General features: G+C 34.0%; 1 protein-coding gene and 1 pseudogene across 1 annotated transcript in view; both read right to left on the bottom strand.

Moving 5' to 3' along the window:
- The window catches only part of LOC127172366 (regulator of G-protein signaling 17-like), a 58324-nt gene that overhangs the window by 31803 nt on the left and 9943 nt on the right, over positions 1 to 16578 (bottom strand). The window lies entirely within an intron of this gene.
- LOC127171855 (neuropeptide FF receptor 1-like) overlaps positions 1765 to 16578 on the bottom strand; it is a 31376-nt pseudogene continuing 16562 nt past the window's right edge.

Below are 16578 nucleotides of genomic sequence, written 5' to 3'. Positions count from 1 at the left end.
GAGCTCCCGGGAAGGCGGGTTTAGAGAAGCGAGGCTTTGCTCTCTTCAACGTCTTTGTTCTAGCCCAGTGATTCGTTCACACACCCGGTGTTCTCGGGCCAGCATCAAGCTTACGAATATCACAGATCGGAGGTCAGTGGACTCAAAGTGTCCTGAGCCCATATATATTACATTTATTGCACATATACTAGCAATATCTTACATTTCTTTGGAATACAAATCATAAAACATGGCCACTAGCTGACAGATATCAAATGTGGTCTAAGGAATCACACCCGTCTAGCTAGAAGGGATACAGCTCCGACCGGAAACTAACAATGAAATTAATTGTTCTAGCTATTAGACTGTTTTTTTTTTTAACGTCTACACCTACCCCAACCCTAAACTTAGCCCTTACTATAATAAAAAAAAAAAAAACAGGATTACTGTTGTACAGTCAGACAAAAAATAACGTTAGATTGATGCGGGCATGACCAGCAGCTAGAGCTGTATTCCTTCTAGCCTTTACCCACCTGTCTCGATGACAGCCCTAGACTCAAAGCCCTAGACCCTAAACAGCAAACAGGATTGAAGGAAATGTCTGTACATTTAAATTTTCTGGATTTACGGTTAATTTTTTTATGGATTTTTCTTTCTTGCAGTGGCATACAGATTTGTACTAAAAATGGTTTAAAGTTGGCTATAGTGTTTTTTTGTTTTGTTTTGTTTTGGGGTTTTTTGCATACAAAATGTGATTCAGGCACTGTTTTGGAAAGTTATTACCCTTTAACCAAAGCTCTGTATTCTATTTGTAGTAGATTCCTCTAAATATCCTGACATATGTGACCCTGGAATACAAAACCAGTTATAAGGGTCAATTTTTGATATTGAGATTTATACATCATCTGATAAATGAATAAATAAATAAATAAATAAACTTTCAATTGATATATGGCTTGTTAGGATAGGACAATATTTGGCTGAGATACAATTCTGAGATACAAATCTGGAATCTGAGGGTGCAAAAAAATCTAAATATTGAGAAATTTGCCTTTAAAGTAATACAAATTAAGTTTTTAGCAAAGCATATTATTAATCAAAAATTAATTTTTTATATATTTACGGTAGGAAATTTACAAAATATCTTTATGAAACATGATTTTTGGCATAAAAGAAAAATCTATAATTTTAACCCATACAATGTATTGTTGGCTATTGCTACAAATATACCCAGGCGACTTATGACTTATGACTAGAATAGTTGCCTACACTCTTAAAAATAAAGTTTTTTTTATTGGCATCGATGGTTCCATGAAGAACCTTGAACTAAATGCAGAAAAGGTTTTTTTTTTTTTAAATATTTTTAAAATGTTCTTTCAAATTGTTCTTTTAAGAAAATGGTTCTTCTATGGCATCACTGCAAAAACACCCTTTTAGAACCTTTATTTTTTAAGAGTGTAGTCTTTTGCAAAAAATAAAAATAGACTTTTGCTCTTTGAAAGACACTCTGATACTCTGACTTCTTGCATTTAATTTAATATTATAGCCTTGTCCTTATTAGTGAAAATATATCAAATGTATTATTAATTAGTGCACCTATTGTTGTTTCTTGTATCAAAAGATGATTGGTATATTTCAAGTAGTCTGTAAGTTATGAAGAAAAATGTAAAAAATGTTACAATTGCACCCGGTTTCCCCTAAATGAGAAGTCACTTTTTTATTAATTTATTTATTTTTTAACATCATGTTTATTAGAATAACCAATAACTTACAGTATAACATCAACAATATCCAGGTTCAAAAACAACCATTTATGGGTTACAATAATTTCATAATAACACACACACACACACAAAATATATATATATATATATATATATATATTAAAATAACAATTAACAATTATTTGTAAAACCTCACAGATCAAGGATTATCGCAGCATTTTGTTTATAGGATGATGGGACCAAGCTGCCTGCTTTAAATTACATTACATTTGGTAAAACTGGCTCAGATGTACACTCTCAGGAAAAAAAATGGTACAAAAGCTGTCACTAAGGCTGTACCTTTTTCAAAATGCACTAATATGTACATTTAAGATACTAATATGCATCCCTTAGAGGTAAATAAGATACAAATGTGCTTTTGACAGCACTGACCCAGTGACAGCTTTTGTCTGAAAGACTCAAATTCAAACACAAAGAATCTTTGGACCTGTGTCTATCAGTTCATTTTAAAAGGCCTTGAAAGGGTTATTTTCAAGTACTTCTGTTTGGAACGAGATGATATAACATGCCAGCTAAATGACATTCCCAGTGAAAATGAAAGCTTATTTTACAGGTCACATTACAGTACAAAATTACCAAAGCTAATACAATTAACAGTAAAGTATACATTTATGATACACCACCCCAGATGAACACCTTAGCGGTCACATTTCACACATTAAATCATTCTATTTTCAAGTCAGGTAACATTTTTCTTCTGCTATGATTCCTAAAACTTGTATAAAGCTGTGCATTATTCATGAAAACATATTAGCAAACTTACATCTTGTGCATTCAGAGGCAATAACACCTTCTGAAGTGAATTTTAAATGAGCGAAGCAAGAAATGTCCTGACACTGATAAGAATTCTGTTCATATAAGAAAAATGTCATGGTGTCACCACACATAAAATTCTAACATATTATACACAAACACAATTTTTTATGCACATTTGCCTTCAGCATCTCACTTCAATCTAAAGTACTGGCCACAATATCCACACATAGTAATGTACACAAAGGTCTGCTGCCCCTCTGTTACCATTGGTGTCTTTACACTTTATACATTCACTAGCCAGAAAACACAGTTAACCTGATACACTGCATGCAAAAGTTAGAGTTAAAGAGTAAGTTAGAGTAAAATAAAAAAATAATATAAATTAAACATTTAATAAATAATTAGCATATATTCTTAAATAACAGTAAAAAGGTCAAATAAAGGTAAATTCATGAATAAATATTTGCTACAAATTAGTGTTGTAGTACTCAAGACCAGTCTTGGTCTTGAGACCGGTCTTAAGACCATTCTTGTAAGGTTTTGGTCTTGTCTCAGTCTTGACCACATTTGTACTCGGTCTCAGACTAAAAGGACTCAATAAAATGCTGGTGCATTGTCTGATTTATGTGTTAACATCATTAATGTGATAATTTAAAACTTCCTGCTTTAAATGCAGTAAAAAAATACTATGAGTGTGACTAAGTATGAGATCTTGTTTTTCATATTAAATATAAATTAAATAAATTAAATAAGCAATATCGCAAGAGCAAGACAGCTGTTTTCACGAATATAAGCAAGACTGCAAAACATTATATAGATTTTACAAACGTTAGACAAGAAGTATTAAGTGAATTACATTTTTTTCAAAATTGTATTTATTTATTTTGTTTTTTTATTTATTTATTTTTGACATACAAATTCCAAAAATCCATAACTGTTGCATTTCTGTGCTTTTTACATTTAAAGTCATTTGTCGCCACCTAGCCATCTGGTGGTTTTAGTTTGGCATTCGTATTCAATTTATTTTACCATCATATTTCTATATTCAAACTTTTATTTAAAATTGTATTAAAACATTACTCTCAACTATATTTATGCAGTTGGAAATGTCAGGGCCGTCCTTAAAGTGGTGCAACTGGCACAGATGCATCGATGAGTTCTGTTGTTAGTGATTTCAATGGATTGGCAACAGCTCTAAATAGTGTCTTATTACTCTTAATAATATTTATAGATTAAATATTAGATAGTTTTTAGGCAATAAATGTGGATCTTTCAGATGAATTTCAGGAGTGCCTTTTTCAGGCTCGGTCTCACCCTGTCTTGGTTTCAACTCCTAAAAGTCTTAGTCTTGTGTTGATATCAACACTCTCTGGTTTTGATCTCAGTTTAAGTGTTCTTGACTACAACACTACTACAGAAATACTTAAGGCAACTGTGGCCTGATGTATAACCAAGTACTGTATTTACAACATTCTTTTAAATGGGTGCAATTTAATGCATGAGCACAGAATTTTGATTTGATTGTATTCATGTGTCATACATCCTGTTCTGCGTGTCTATCTTTTTTTTTTTTTATTTGAGTGGCACTTTAGCATGGACCTTTAAGGCAAATTTTCAAAAGTCACATTGTAGGCATAGATGGGGTTTGTTTGCATTAAGAGTTTCAGGCTCTGTGGATTTTATCTAATTCTCCATGGATGCAGTATGGAATTTAAAATAAGGAAAGCCTGTGTCCAGAGTTAAAATCTCAACTAAACCACTAAATGACACCCTCTACTCTTGGATAAGCTGAATTTGGTCGAAGGCCCTGATATACTTTAAGCAAAATATATATATATATTTTTTTTTCTGGTATACAGTAGTCAACATCAAAAAAGTTAATCAAAGTTGTCCTAAGACAAGAACAGGTATTGTTTTTGGTTTTAGGACAAATTTAACAAAAGGTTTTGAACCACTTAAAATGCTGACTACTATATAATGTAAACTCCTTGACTATACCATTTACTCCACCCAGGCTTCAAGAACTCTCTGGGAACCCTGTGGGATTTCCTCAAGGAGAATTCCCTGAATATTATGACCCATCTCTTTAGGCATTACAGCAAAGGAGCGTTCTTTCCTCCTGCTGATCACATCATGGTTCACGTTGGATTCTCTGCTCTGGAGCAGGAGAGCAAAGCATGCATGACCCATTTCTGTCACAAAAGATCTGCAGGAGCAGCAGCCTACAGCTGCTTGGATGCCCCTTCGAAACTTCTTGTTGCAGAAGATATAGATGAATGGATTAACGGCACTGTTGAGGAACGCCAGCCAGTGAGCTATGGGTAAAAGATAGCCGTTTAGGAAGTCAGTCTGTTGGTGGTCCAGATCCAGAAATTCCATGAGAAACATCAAAGTCCAAAGCGGTAGCCAGAAGACCATGAAGAAAATGACACCCATTAAAAGCATCTTGATGACTTTCATTCTCTTCCTGGTAATGACTTCATTCTCACGAAGGTCACTGTAGAGTTTGGCAGCGATGGTGCCATGTACATGGTGCATATGAGACAGAGCGGGACCAGGAACACCTGGACAAAGATGAACAAGGTATAGGCCCGACGCATGCCTGCTCTAGCCCAGTCCATAAAACACACGCACAGCGGATACATCTTGTTGTCGTGGACCAAGTATGTGTTATTCAGGTGAATGACTGTCATGGTTGCAGCAGAAGGTAAGGTTATGGCAAAAGCGAGAACCCAAATAAAAAAGATGGTGAAGATCGCAGTGACAGGCTGCAGATGGTTACACAAAGGATAAACGATCCACATAAACCTGTCGACAGACAAGCATAATGCTTAAATACTCAGTTCAAAACAGGGTTTTGTTTAAAAATAAAATGAGCTGAAATAAAATAAAATACAAATATTCTATTAAACATTTACGCTAAATGAAAAATTGAAATCCTGGCAATTCATTGAAATAAATTACTGGAAATAAAAATTGAACTAAAACTAAAAGTCAAATAAAAAATAAAAAGAAACACAACAAAATCACTAACAAAATGAAAATATAAAAATAAAAGCTAATTCAAAATATTAATATAACCCATTTAGATTATATTCATGATGGTTTGGGGGTAGTGGTAACTACATACATTATTGTAATACAGAGATAATGTGTTAAAAGGACATTTTAGTTTATAGGACCTATTCATAGTGTCTCAAAATAGCACAGCAGAGTACTCTATAGATGTTCTTAATATTATCTTACTAAAGAATAATTTTTAGTATATTAAGTACAAAATTAGTGTGTGAAAATAGAGCACTTTACATTATGGAACTGCACATTTTTTGGGGGTAGTTGGTGTTACACGGTGCATGGTCATATTTATAGAAATAAAATCATTTAGTTTAGTTGGAAAACATACCCTACAATTATAAACTGAGAGCATATGCTGTACCAATGTGATTTCATGATAATTCGTATGTATTTTACATAAAAAGTGGTTCTATAAAACATACATTTAGCCTACTTACGTTTTTCCAGACGCTAAATGTACAATACTGACATATTTACTGTACAGCATCTAAACATACAAATACTTCCATATTTTCAGCATTTAAATGTACAATACTGACGTATTGACGACACCCAAAAAAGAATCCTTATGAATATTAAGATTGCAGTATTCATTTTATTATTAATGTTCTTCTTAGTTGTCATATCAATGGCCTTTTTTTTAAATTGATTTTTAAATTGTTTAATCATTTACTCATCAAATGATAACATTTCGTTCTGTTTTGTGTGATTTCTGCTGCCAGCTCGTTTTCAAGATACGTAATGTTAACTATACTTTAAACCCTTAAAATAAATAACTTTTCTTCAATCGTTTAACCATTCATGTAATATTTACTTTGTTTGCTGTGGTCAATGACAAACATTCCTTTATGCAGAGTGCGCATTAATCACAAAATCAAAAGTGAAAGTAAGTAGCGATTTCAATACCCTGCATACTGATAGCGCGAGAACTATATACAATATTAAAATGTTTCAGGGTGCAAGCGGAAAGAAAAAAAAAATATCGAAGATTGGCTGTTAAAAGGCAAGGGTGGGCCAAGCTGATTGGGTGGGCCAGGCCCACCCTGGCCCCCCCGTGGAGCCGGGCCTGTGTAGTACATTGGGTTTAACGGGGTCTGAATGAACCCAGAACATCCTAAGCTCAAACCTTTTATACCGTTAACGTTTACTATACCTTTAATGTAAATAAAGTTGCTCCTATTGTAACAGCTGTGGTCTGTATGATAATTAAGTTCTGACACCATGTAATCATCCCAAATGGTCTAGAAACAACATAATTTTGGACTTTCTTCTTCTCTATAATAATTTTGGGAAATGAGCATGATCAAACATATATTGTGGAGTAGAATCTGGGTCGAGGCAGACTGTAGACTATAGATTCTTACACAGCCAAATATATATAGTGGCATGCCGAAGTATGGGAACCCCTTGCCAGTGTTGGGGAGTAACTAGTTACATGTAACGGAATTACGTAATTTAATTACAAAATAAATATAACTGTAATTAGTTACAGTTACTGACAAAAAATGTGTAATTAAATTACAGTTACTTTTGAAACTGTTAATGATTACAAAGGGGGTTACCTCTGATTTTTTTTAACACACACCCACATACAGATTTAATTGACTTATTTCCAAAGTTGCACTGACTGCTCTAAAATGAGACACCAGTGTTTCAGGAGTTTAGGACACAGAATAGGACACAGAATAGGACACATGCTTATTCTTAACTGTTTTATTTCCTATTTGGGTTTATGCATCTACTTTATTTTTTAAGATTACTTTTTTTTTTCCCCAAGGCATTGTTAGATGCCAGTGTTTCCTGTCATAACTATGCAAACATTTGATTTCAAAACATCATAGCAATTGAACTATTTCTTGTTATGATTTCAAATCTGTATTTAACCTCAGAATGATTTCAAAGTAAATAAGAGGTGTTAAGTCTGAATTTGTGTGGCTGTGCTTTAAATTCAATTATTACAGGGCTCTGTGGAATGCTTGATTCTGATTGGTCAGTCATGACATTCCAAGGTATGTAAAAGTTGGTATGTAAAAGGTATGTAAAAAAAATCTGGGCAACTTAAGTCAGTGCTATATGCTTACTAGTTTTTCTTGGTGGAAGCTTTGTGTTTGGTTAGCGAATAAAATATTAAAACTCAATTCAATATTATGTGTATAATTTCTTAATTCTGTCAACTTGCCACTTGCTAGCAACTAATTTCTTCATGGAGGCTTTGCGTTCAAATATTTCAACTCAGATCAATGTTTCGTGTCTAATTGTTTACTTTTGTGGCAAGCAGCTGTGTAATAAGTGGGATAATGTACATGCAGCTAGTTGTTATTGAAAAATAAAGATATTATTCCTTACTTATTATAATCTTAATAAAGGATTTTTATAAAGGACTTTATAAAGGAGTGCTAATGTAGGGTTAACTCTGCCTGGTTTCAAATGATTTACAGTTGAAAATATTAGAAATTTAGAAAAGTAATCAAAAGTAATAAGTTCCATTACTTTAATAAAGTAATTGAAAAGTTACACTACTTATTACATTTTAAATAGAGTAACTTGTAATCTGTACCCTATTGCATTTCCAAAGTAAAAATCCTCTATGTCCTGCAGATTCTTTGGTTTTCCAGCATCTTTTGCATATTTGAACCATTTCCAGCAGTGACTATATGATTTTGAGATCCATCTTTTTCACACTGAGGACAACTGAGGGATTCAAATTAACTATTAAAAAACTCAACTATTAAAAAAGGTTCAAATGCTCACTGATGCTCCAGAAGGAAACATGATGCATTAAGAACCGAGGGGTGAAAACTAAACATGCATTTTGTATGTATGTATATTCTGCTGATATTTTAGACATTTCATGTTGACGTTGTTGCTTTTGCACCTAAGTAATAAAAGCAATCCTGTGCACATGCAAACAGAACACAATTCAAATCAACTGGAATTTGTTAATGACACAAACTGAATTGCAAAAAAAATATTGTTTCCAAATACCATTTCCACATTACACCAGTTAAGTAACACCACTGGCTGGGATGCCCAAATAATGCATCAAGCAAACACGTAACAAAATTACAGATATTGTAAGTTAACTGCATTGATTTAGCTTATAATAGCACAGCGAGATCAAAATTATCATTTCAATTATTTTTGAGGTTGGTCATTTTTCACCAGCAGTTTTATTTATTTCCTAAGTGTACGCATTACGTTAAATTATACGCTGAGCTCTTTCGTGATTTTTAACTATAAAAGCACCACAGCCCTTCTCATTTCTCAAATGCGAAAGCTTATTTCACTACACTGCTATATATATATATATGAAGAGTTCAGGTGCAAAAGCCTCTAAATCCATCTGACGTATTTCTTTAAAATTAGCATTTCTTTCTGGCTACTTTGTATAGGTTTCTATGTAAGAAGTGGTACTTCTGATTGAGGCTGGAATTTAGCAAGTTTACTGTAAAAGTATTTGATGGATGGATACTATGTGTTAGGAGCATTTACTATCATTATCTCACTTTTGACCGAGATGGCTTTTAGCTGGTTATATATAATGTATGTATGTATATATATATATATATATATATATATATATATATATACAGTACAGACCAAAAGTTTGGACACACCTTCTCATTCAAAGAGTTTTCTTTATTTTCATGACTATGAAAATTGTAGATTCACACTGAAGGCATCAAAACTATGAATTAACACATGTGGAATTATATACATCAAAAAAGTGTGAAACAACTGAAAATATGTCATATTCTAGGTTCTTCAAAGTAGCCACCTTTTGCTTTGATTACTGCTTTGCACACTCCTGGCATTCTCTTGATGAGCTTCAAGAGGTAGTCACCTGAAATGGTCTTCCAACAGTCTTGAAGGAGTTCCCAGAGATGCTTAGCACTTGTTGGCCCTTTTGCCTTCACTCTGCGGTCCAGCTCACCCCAAACCATCTCGATTGGGTTCAGGTCCGGTGACTGTGGAGGCCAGGTCATCTGGCGCAGCACCCCATCACTCTCCTTCTTGGTCAAATAGCCCTTACACAGCCTGGAGGTGTGTTTGGGGTCATTGTCCTGTTGAAAAAGATGCTGTTGCAAGATGCTGTGGTAGCCATGCTGGTTCAGTATGCCTTCAGTTTTGAATAAATCCCCAACAGTGTCACCAGCAAAGCACCCCCACACCATCACACCTCCTCCTCCATGCTTCACGGTGGGAACCAGACATGTAGAATCCATCCGTTCACCTTTTCTGCGTCGCACAAAGACACGGTGGTTGGAACCAAAGATCTCAAATTTGGACTCATCAGACCAAAGCACAGATTTCCACTGGTCTAATGTCCATTCCTTGTGTTCTTTAGCCCAAACAAGTCTCTTCTGCTTGTTGCCTCTCCTTAGCAGTGGTTTCCTAGCAGATATTCTACCATGAAGGCCTGATTCACACAGTCTCCTCTTAACAGTTGTTCTAGAGATGTGTCTGCTGCTAGAACTCTGTGTGGCATTGACCCGGTCTCTAATCTGAGCTGCTGTTAACCTGCGATTTCTGAGGCTGGTGACTCGGATGAACTTATCCTCCGCAGCAGAGGTGACTCTTGGTCTTCCTTTCCTGGGGCGGTCCGCATGTGAGCCAGTTTCTTTGTAGCGCTTGATGGTTTTTGTGACTGCACTTGGGAACACTTTCAAAGTTTTCCCAACTTTTCGGACTGACTGACCTTCATTTCTTAAAGTAATGATGGCCACTCGTTTTTCTTTACTTAGCTGCTTTTTTCTTGCCATAATACAAATTCTAACAGTCTATTCAGTAGGACTATCAGCTGTGTATCCACCTGACTTCTGCACAACACAACTGATGGTCCCAACCCCATTTATAAGGCAAGAAATCCCACTTATTAAACCTGACAGGGCACACCTGTGAAGTGAAAACCATTTCAGGTGACTACCTCTTGAAGCTCATCAAGAGAATGCCAAGAGTGTGCAAAGCAGTAATCAAAGCAAAAGGTGGATACTTTGAAGAACCTAGAATATGACATATTTTCAGTTGTTTCACACTTTTTTGTGATGTATATAATTCCACATGTGTTAATTCATAGTTTTGATGCCTTCAGTGTGAATCTACAATTTTCATAGTCATGAAAATAAAGAAAACTCTTTGAATGAGAAGGCGCGTCCAAACTTTTGGTCTGTACTGTATGTATATATATACACACACATATATATATATATATATATATATATATATATATATATATATATATATATATATTTTCTTAATGGAAATGTTCAGTTATTATAATTACTAATAATTACCTGTCCCCTGCTATGGCAACCAGGGTGAAGACAGAAGCAGACACTGACATGCCCTGGATCAGGTTGCTCATGGTGCAGGTGATCTGACTAAAAGGCCAGCCTGTGGAAAAATCAAGGAAAGAATTCTGAGAAAAGTGATTCCCTGAAGATAATATTGATAATTATGGTAATGATGATGAAGATGACCTGAGATTAGATGGTCAATCAGTTCGGTGGGCATACAGACAATGCCCACCAGCAGATTACAAACAGCCAGGTTCAGGATGAAAAGATTTGTGACGGAATGCATTCTGCGGTTCCTGATGACCACCAGTAAAACCAGTCCATTTCCCACCATACAGGGTGCCAAAATTAGCAGATAGGAGAGGATGTAGCTGATTATGAACCCTTGCGAGCGGATGTAAAACGGCAAGACCTTGTGGTTGTCTGAAGTGAGGTTGACTGCATTCAGGATCATTTTGTTCAATCTGGATCTTGAAAAGAGAAATGACAATCAATTCTGCTAAAATAACACTGGTTTACCCTGTAAGGTCCACTATTGTAATATTACAACATCATTTTTAGCTTGACTAAAAAAAAATCCTGGTCATATTTTTTCTCTCTGAGACCACATTTACCCAATTATTAGGTCTTATTGTTTAGCCTTCCAATGCAGTTGGATCCTAGATTTTAAAAATAATTCTATTTACTTGGACATGAAGTTACACAACCTGCAAACTTCCCTTGAAGCACACCATCTTGTTTTTCTGGACTGGATAAATCAACATTCAAGAAAGTAAAATGGCCAAAATATTTTTTCCTGTAATTAGTAATATGTCTAGATCATGTAGATACTAAGGTCTAAGGTCTAAATCATGTAGATCTTGTCTAATGCTTTGATCATTTTAGGTTTTGAGCTTATGTCAGTGTTGTAATTTTGCAACATTGGGTTAAAGGGGTAGCAAAATTTGCTGTTCCATGTGAAAAAAAATACTAGTAGAAATATACTGTTTTTGATCATTCACAAGTTTAAAATGTCTTCTTTGTTACAATTTTGAGGTTTCATCAATATTTTATGATTATTTTTTTTTTGTTATCAAATTTTTATTGAGGTTTTGAATTTGTAACAGACCATACATAAACAATACAACCTAGACAATCAATCAGCATATAACAATGAGTATGAAAACAAAACAAAAAATACCTAAAAATAATAAATAAGAAAATAAACTGCAATAATTCCAAGTAATATTCTTAAAGCAAATAACAGAAATATGTTTAAAAAAAAAAAAAGGAGAGGTAAATAAATCCACAAAATAAACCGTACAGAAATACATATATAAATGAACAGATAATAAGAAACATAAATAATAATAATCAAACTTAACATTCGTAAGAGTGCTGAAAGAGGTCTATAACTGTCAAAGAACTGACCATAACAGCCCAAACAGGGAACATTAAACAGTTTCAAAAAAAAAAAAAAAAAAAAAGGAGAGAGCCTAAAACCAAAGTGAGAAAGGGGGGTTCTCCTTAATTTAGCATATTAAAACTTTAAGCTTCTCCAACGTTTGAGCCCAAAGTTTGATGGTGTCCTCTCTTGCACCATGAATGCGTGCAGTAGACATCTCGAGATATACAATGTCTATAAATGTAAAAATCCAAAGAAGCTTGTTAAGAGAATGTGGAGGCTTCCACCTTATAGCGACAATTTTCTTAGCTGCTGTCAAACCAGCTAGAAATACTCGCTTCTGAATTTTGTTAAGTTGAATCTCAGAGAAATCATTTAAAAGAAAAACTGAAGGGGATAAAGGGACTGAAACATTTAAGATGGTTGATAACTCTTCTTTAACCATATTCCAAAAACAATTAACCCCAGGACAGTCCCATACCATGTGAAAGAAAGTGCCAATTTCACCTGTGTCACACAGAGTGCATTTAGGATCAGGTTTAAGTTTCATGCTATGAAGTTTACGCGGAGTCATATAAGTCCTATGAATGAAGTTTAAATGAATTTGTTGATGGTCTGGATTCCTGGAGGCTTGCATTACCATAAGGCAAACTTCGTCCCAATCAAAATCAGGAGACAAGTCTGCAATGTCTGCTCGCCAAGAAGAGTCAATTGCCAAAGGAAGGTAGATTTCTTCTAAAAAATGACCATATAATTTAGAAACAAACCCTCTTGTTTCCTGGGTACCACAAAATAATTTAAGCAAAGGATGTACTTTAAGGGGAGCCATCCAGGGGACTCCATATGCCTTCATAGCTGCCCTCAGCTGCAAGTAAAAAAAAAAAAAAAAAAAAGGTGGACTTTTTCAAGTTAAACAGAATAGACAGTTCTTCAAAAGTATAAAGGCCCTTGTCACCTATGATATTGCCCAAGGAATGAATCCCTTTATCATACCATTGTCGACCCTGGCAAAACTTAATTGCACTGTAAGCCTATACAGGTTGATTGAACTTAAAAAATTTATGGAAACTTGTTGCCCTAAAAAAGCTAATTTCATCTTGTTGAAAAAAACTATACTTTTTCAGTTTATTGTACCTACAATTTCGAATGCATTTAACTAAACATTTAGTTGACTGAAATAAAAGTTTTTAGTGCAACGCTATTGAAATCGTAGGTACATTAAACCTAAAAGGGGTTGTTTTTTCAACAAAACAAAATTAGCTTTTTTAGGGCAATGTGTTTCCATAATTTTTTTAAGTTCAATCAACCTGTATAGGCTTAAAACATTATTTCTTAATCTGAATGTTGTAACAGAACTTAATTTAAACTTAGCTATTCACTATAAATGATTTAATGAAAATACATCTACATTACAAACAAGGACAAAGAATAAAGATTTACTTTACAATTTATTTGAAATCACTTAGCAATATCACTTTGTGACAAAACAAGAAATTGTCTTGAGTATAACAATTACTCAATGCAATTTATAACAATTTATAACAATTAATAATTAACAATTATTTTTAATCTTTTAAACAGTGTTTACAAACCTTTTCAAATATCAAACAACCACAATGTTATTATACTGTATCATTATGGAACATGAATATTTTGCCAAACACTAGGTTAAACCAAAAAGAAGACACATGGCCTGGGGTATGTTGTCAATATTGTCCATTACAACATTCCCCTCCAAAATGATTCTGACTGAGGATGGGTGGAGGCGGAAGGACAGGGGTTGCAGAGCCACATCTTAATTTTCTCGGTTAAGGATTCCAACTGGCACATGTTGGTATGAGTATTTCAACCCATTGCAAAAAGCTCAGAAGCATCTGGAAATTAATTATCACAATAGTGCATCTATAATGTGCAGCTATTTTCTATCATAACGTTTCATCATAATACTTATTACAGTCAATTAATTAAAATGAGCGGATTAAATTATGTATTTATTACATAGACTACACTAAAGTAGTCACCAGAAGCCTGAAGCCTGACAACAATAAATAGATAACAACAATAAAAAAACAAGCCTGACAACAATAAATAGATAACAAAAATAAATCTTGGCAGTCTACAGCTTTTTTACTATATATTAATTTTATTGAATGTTTTTAGTTGTATGCAAGCATAGTTCTTTGCGAATTGTATACCCAAACATATCCAGGATTTAATAACATATAAAATATAAAAATACTACAAAACATTAAATTAAATTTTTATATAAATTTTTTATTATTTTGTATACAAGTCATTGCATATGGCATGACCTACTGATTAAATTTAAAAAATCTAAAGATTTGATATTATTCTAGATAGCATTTTAGAGTTTCAAAGGTGTCATAATATGAATTCAAATTTCTCCTTGATCTTTATTCCATTTATCATTTAACTACAATATGACATTGTTTGGGTGATTTATTTATTGTTATTGCTAACATAAATGCACATTAAGAAACATAATACAATAAAACTATTGCAGTAAAAATGTATTAATAATACTTACAAAATATGCTTTGAAGAACTCGGTTGGGTCATCACCAAGAAGTACTGGAAGCCCTCGAATGGCAACACACTGCATGTCAGTGAGGTCAGAGCTTGACTTTAATTATCCTTTCAGACTGTTGTTTTTCATTTGCTGTATGAACACGAGATAAGTGTATTTTAAGGCTATTGAAAGACTTGAAAGTACACAGACATTCTTGATACATGCATGGAAATGGCTGGCTTCTTGCATAGCTCCCATGTTTAATTCTGTAATGTTTTAATAAGTATCCTCTTTTGTCACAAGCAAATATACAATACTTACATTTCCAGCTCATCCTGATTGGCCTTGCTTTGATCTCCCTGGAATCTGCAGAGTTACAAAAATACACATTAGATTACTAGCTGACAAAACACATTTACATCTTTTGATCTGTTATCTCCAAATTTCCCACAAACAGCTATCCAAAAGAACTAGAGTGCTACAGCTATTTATTTATCTAGCTTTTCATTCTAATTAATTGAAAATGCACTTGCTACCACCATGCTGATGAGCACGAGGTTGCATGTCTTTGAAAACTGCTAACTGTTAACCGACATGGATTAGTATTTCTTACATGCGAAAAAAGGGTAAAATTTCAATGTATGCTAGTCTGTTTAATACTTCACTCACAAAGAAATGTAAAAAAGCTCGAATAGGTCAGTGATACATAACCACGATACAGAACCACCACCGAAAAAATAATCGTTTTACACGACCGTTAAAGCTTTGTTAATGAGGATAACTGATCGAATACAGCATTCATATTAGACTTTAGATGTGACGATCTCATAAAGCATGTCTTCGCATATAACTGTAACGTTATATAGGTTAAATGCGGCGGCCGTGATCGGCAATAACGTGGCGAAAATTAACACGTAAACACAGCCAAAACTTACATTAACTTTTTTACATATTAGATTTTAGATGTCACGATCCCATTACGCACGTCTTTGCATAGAACTGTAGGCTATATAAATGGTGGTGGTGGCGGTTGCAATTGACCGGAACAATAACGTGGCAAAAATAAACATGAACTTAACGTTAGACACAGCTTAATCTTACATGTAGTTTTCTTGCTAACTGTTACATATTTTGTTTAATAAAGGAAAAACAATGTATGAGCTGCTTGAGACAAAAAGTATTAAGTCTTACTCACAGTCACCAGCAGACGTTAGAAAATGCGCGCTGTATCCATCCGTGACGTCAGTTCAAAGAGCCAATCACATTTTTCCTTGCACACCGTTTCCTTGACAACAGACTAGAATAAGCTCTGTTAAGTACATTCAATTTAAACATTCCAGTAGAATGAAAAATATCATGCAAATCGTACAACAAACTAAACAAATGGAGTAATTGGGCAAAACCTTTGGTATTTATGTTTATTGAATCTAAGTATTTTGAATTAATACAATTTTAGGGATAACAGTGTGGGTGTTTGCCAATTAGCAAACCATAGTTATTAAAGATAGGAGAGTAAGAGTTCCAATTAGAGCTAATATTACAAACTTTTTCTGCTGCTCTCCACACCGATACTGTGTGTGATATCAGGGGGCCAAATCGGAGTTTACATTTATTTGAAGGGATATTAGCAAATAAAATTTCATCCAACTTCAAAGGAAGAACCAAGTTTTCCTCAAGAGAGCGCCAAGAAACTTCAATTTTATCATCAAACCAGCAAAGTAGTGGACGAAGTGTAAAAGACCAATGATATAACTTAAAATTGGGGAGTGAGAG

This window comes from Labeo rohita, chromosome 10, assembly GCF_022985175.1.
Source record: "Labeo rohita strain BAU-BD-2019 chromosome 10, IGBB_LRoh.1.0, whole genome shotgun sequence".
NCBI classification, from domain to species: Eukaryota; Metazoa; Chordata; class Actinopteri; order Cypriniformes; family Cyprinidae; genus Labeo; species Labeo rohita.
The sequence above is the reverse complement of the archived record's forward strand: the minus strand, read 5'-3'. Positions and strand labels throughout refer to the sequence as shown.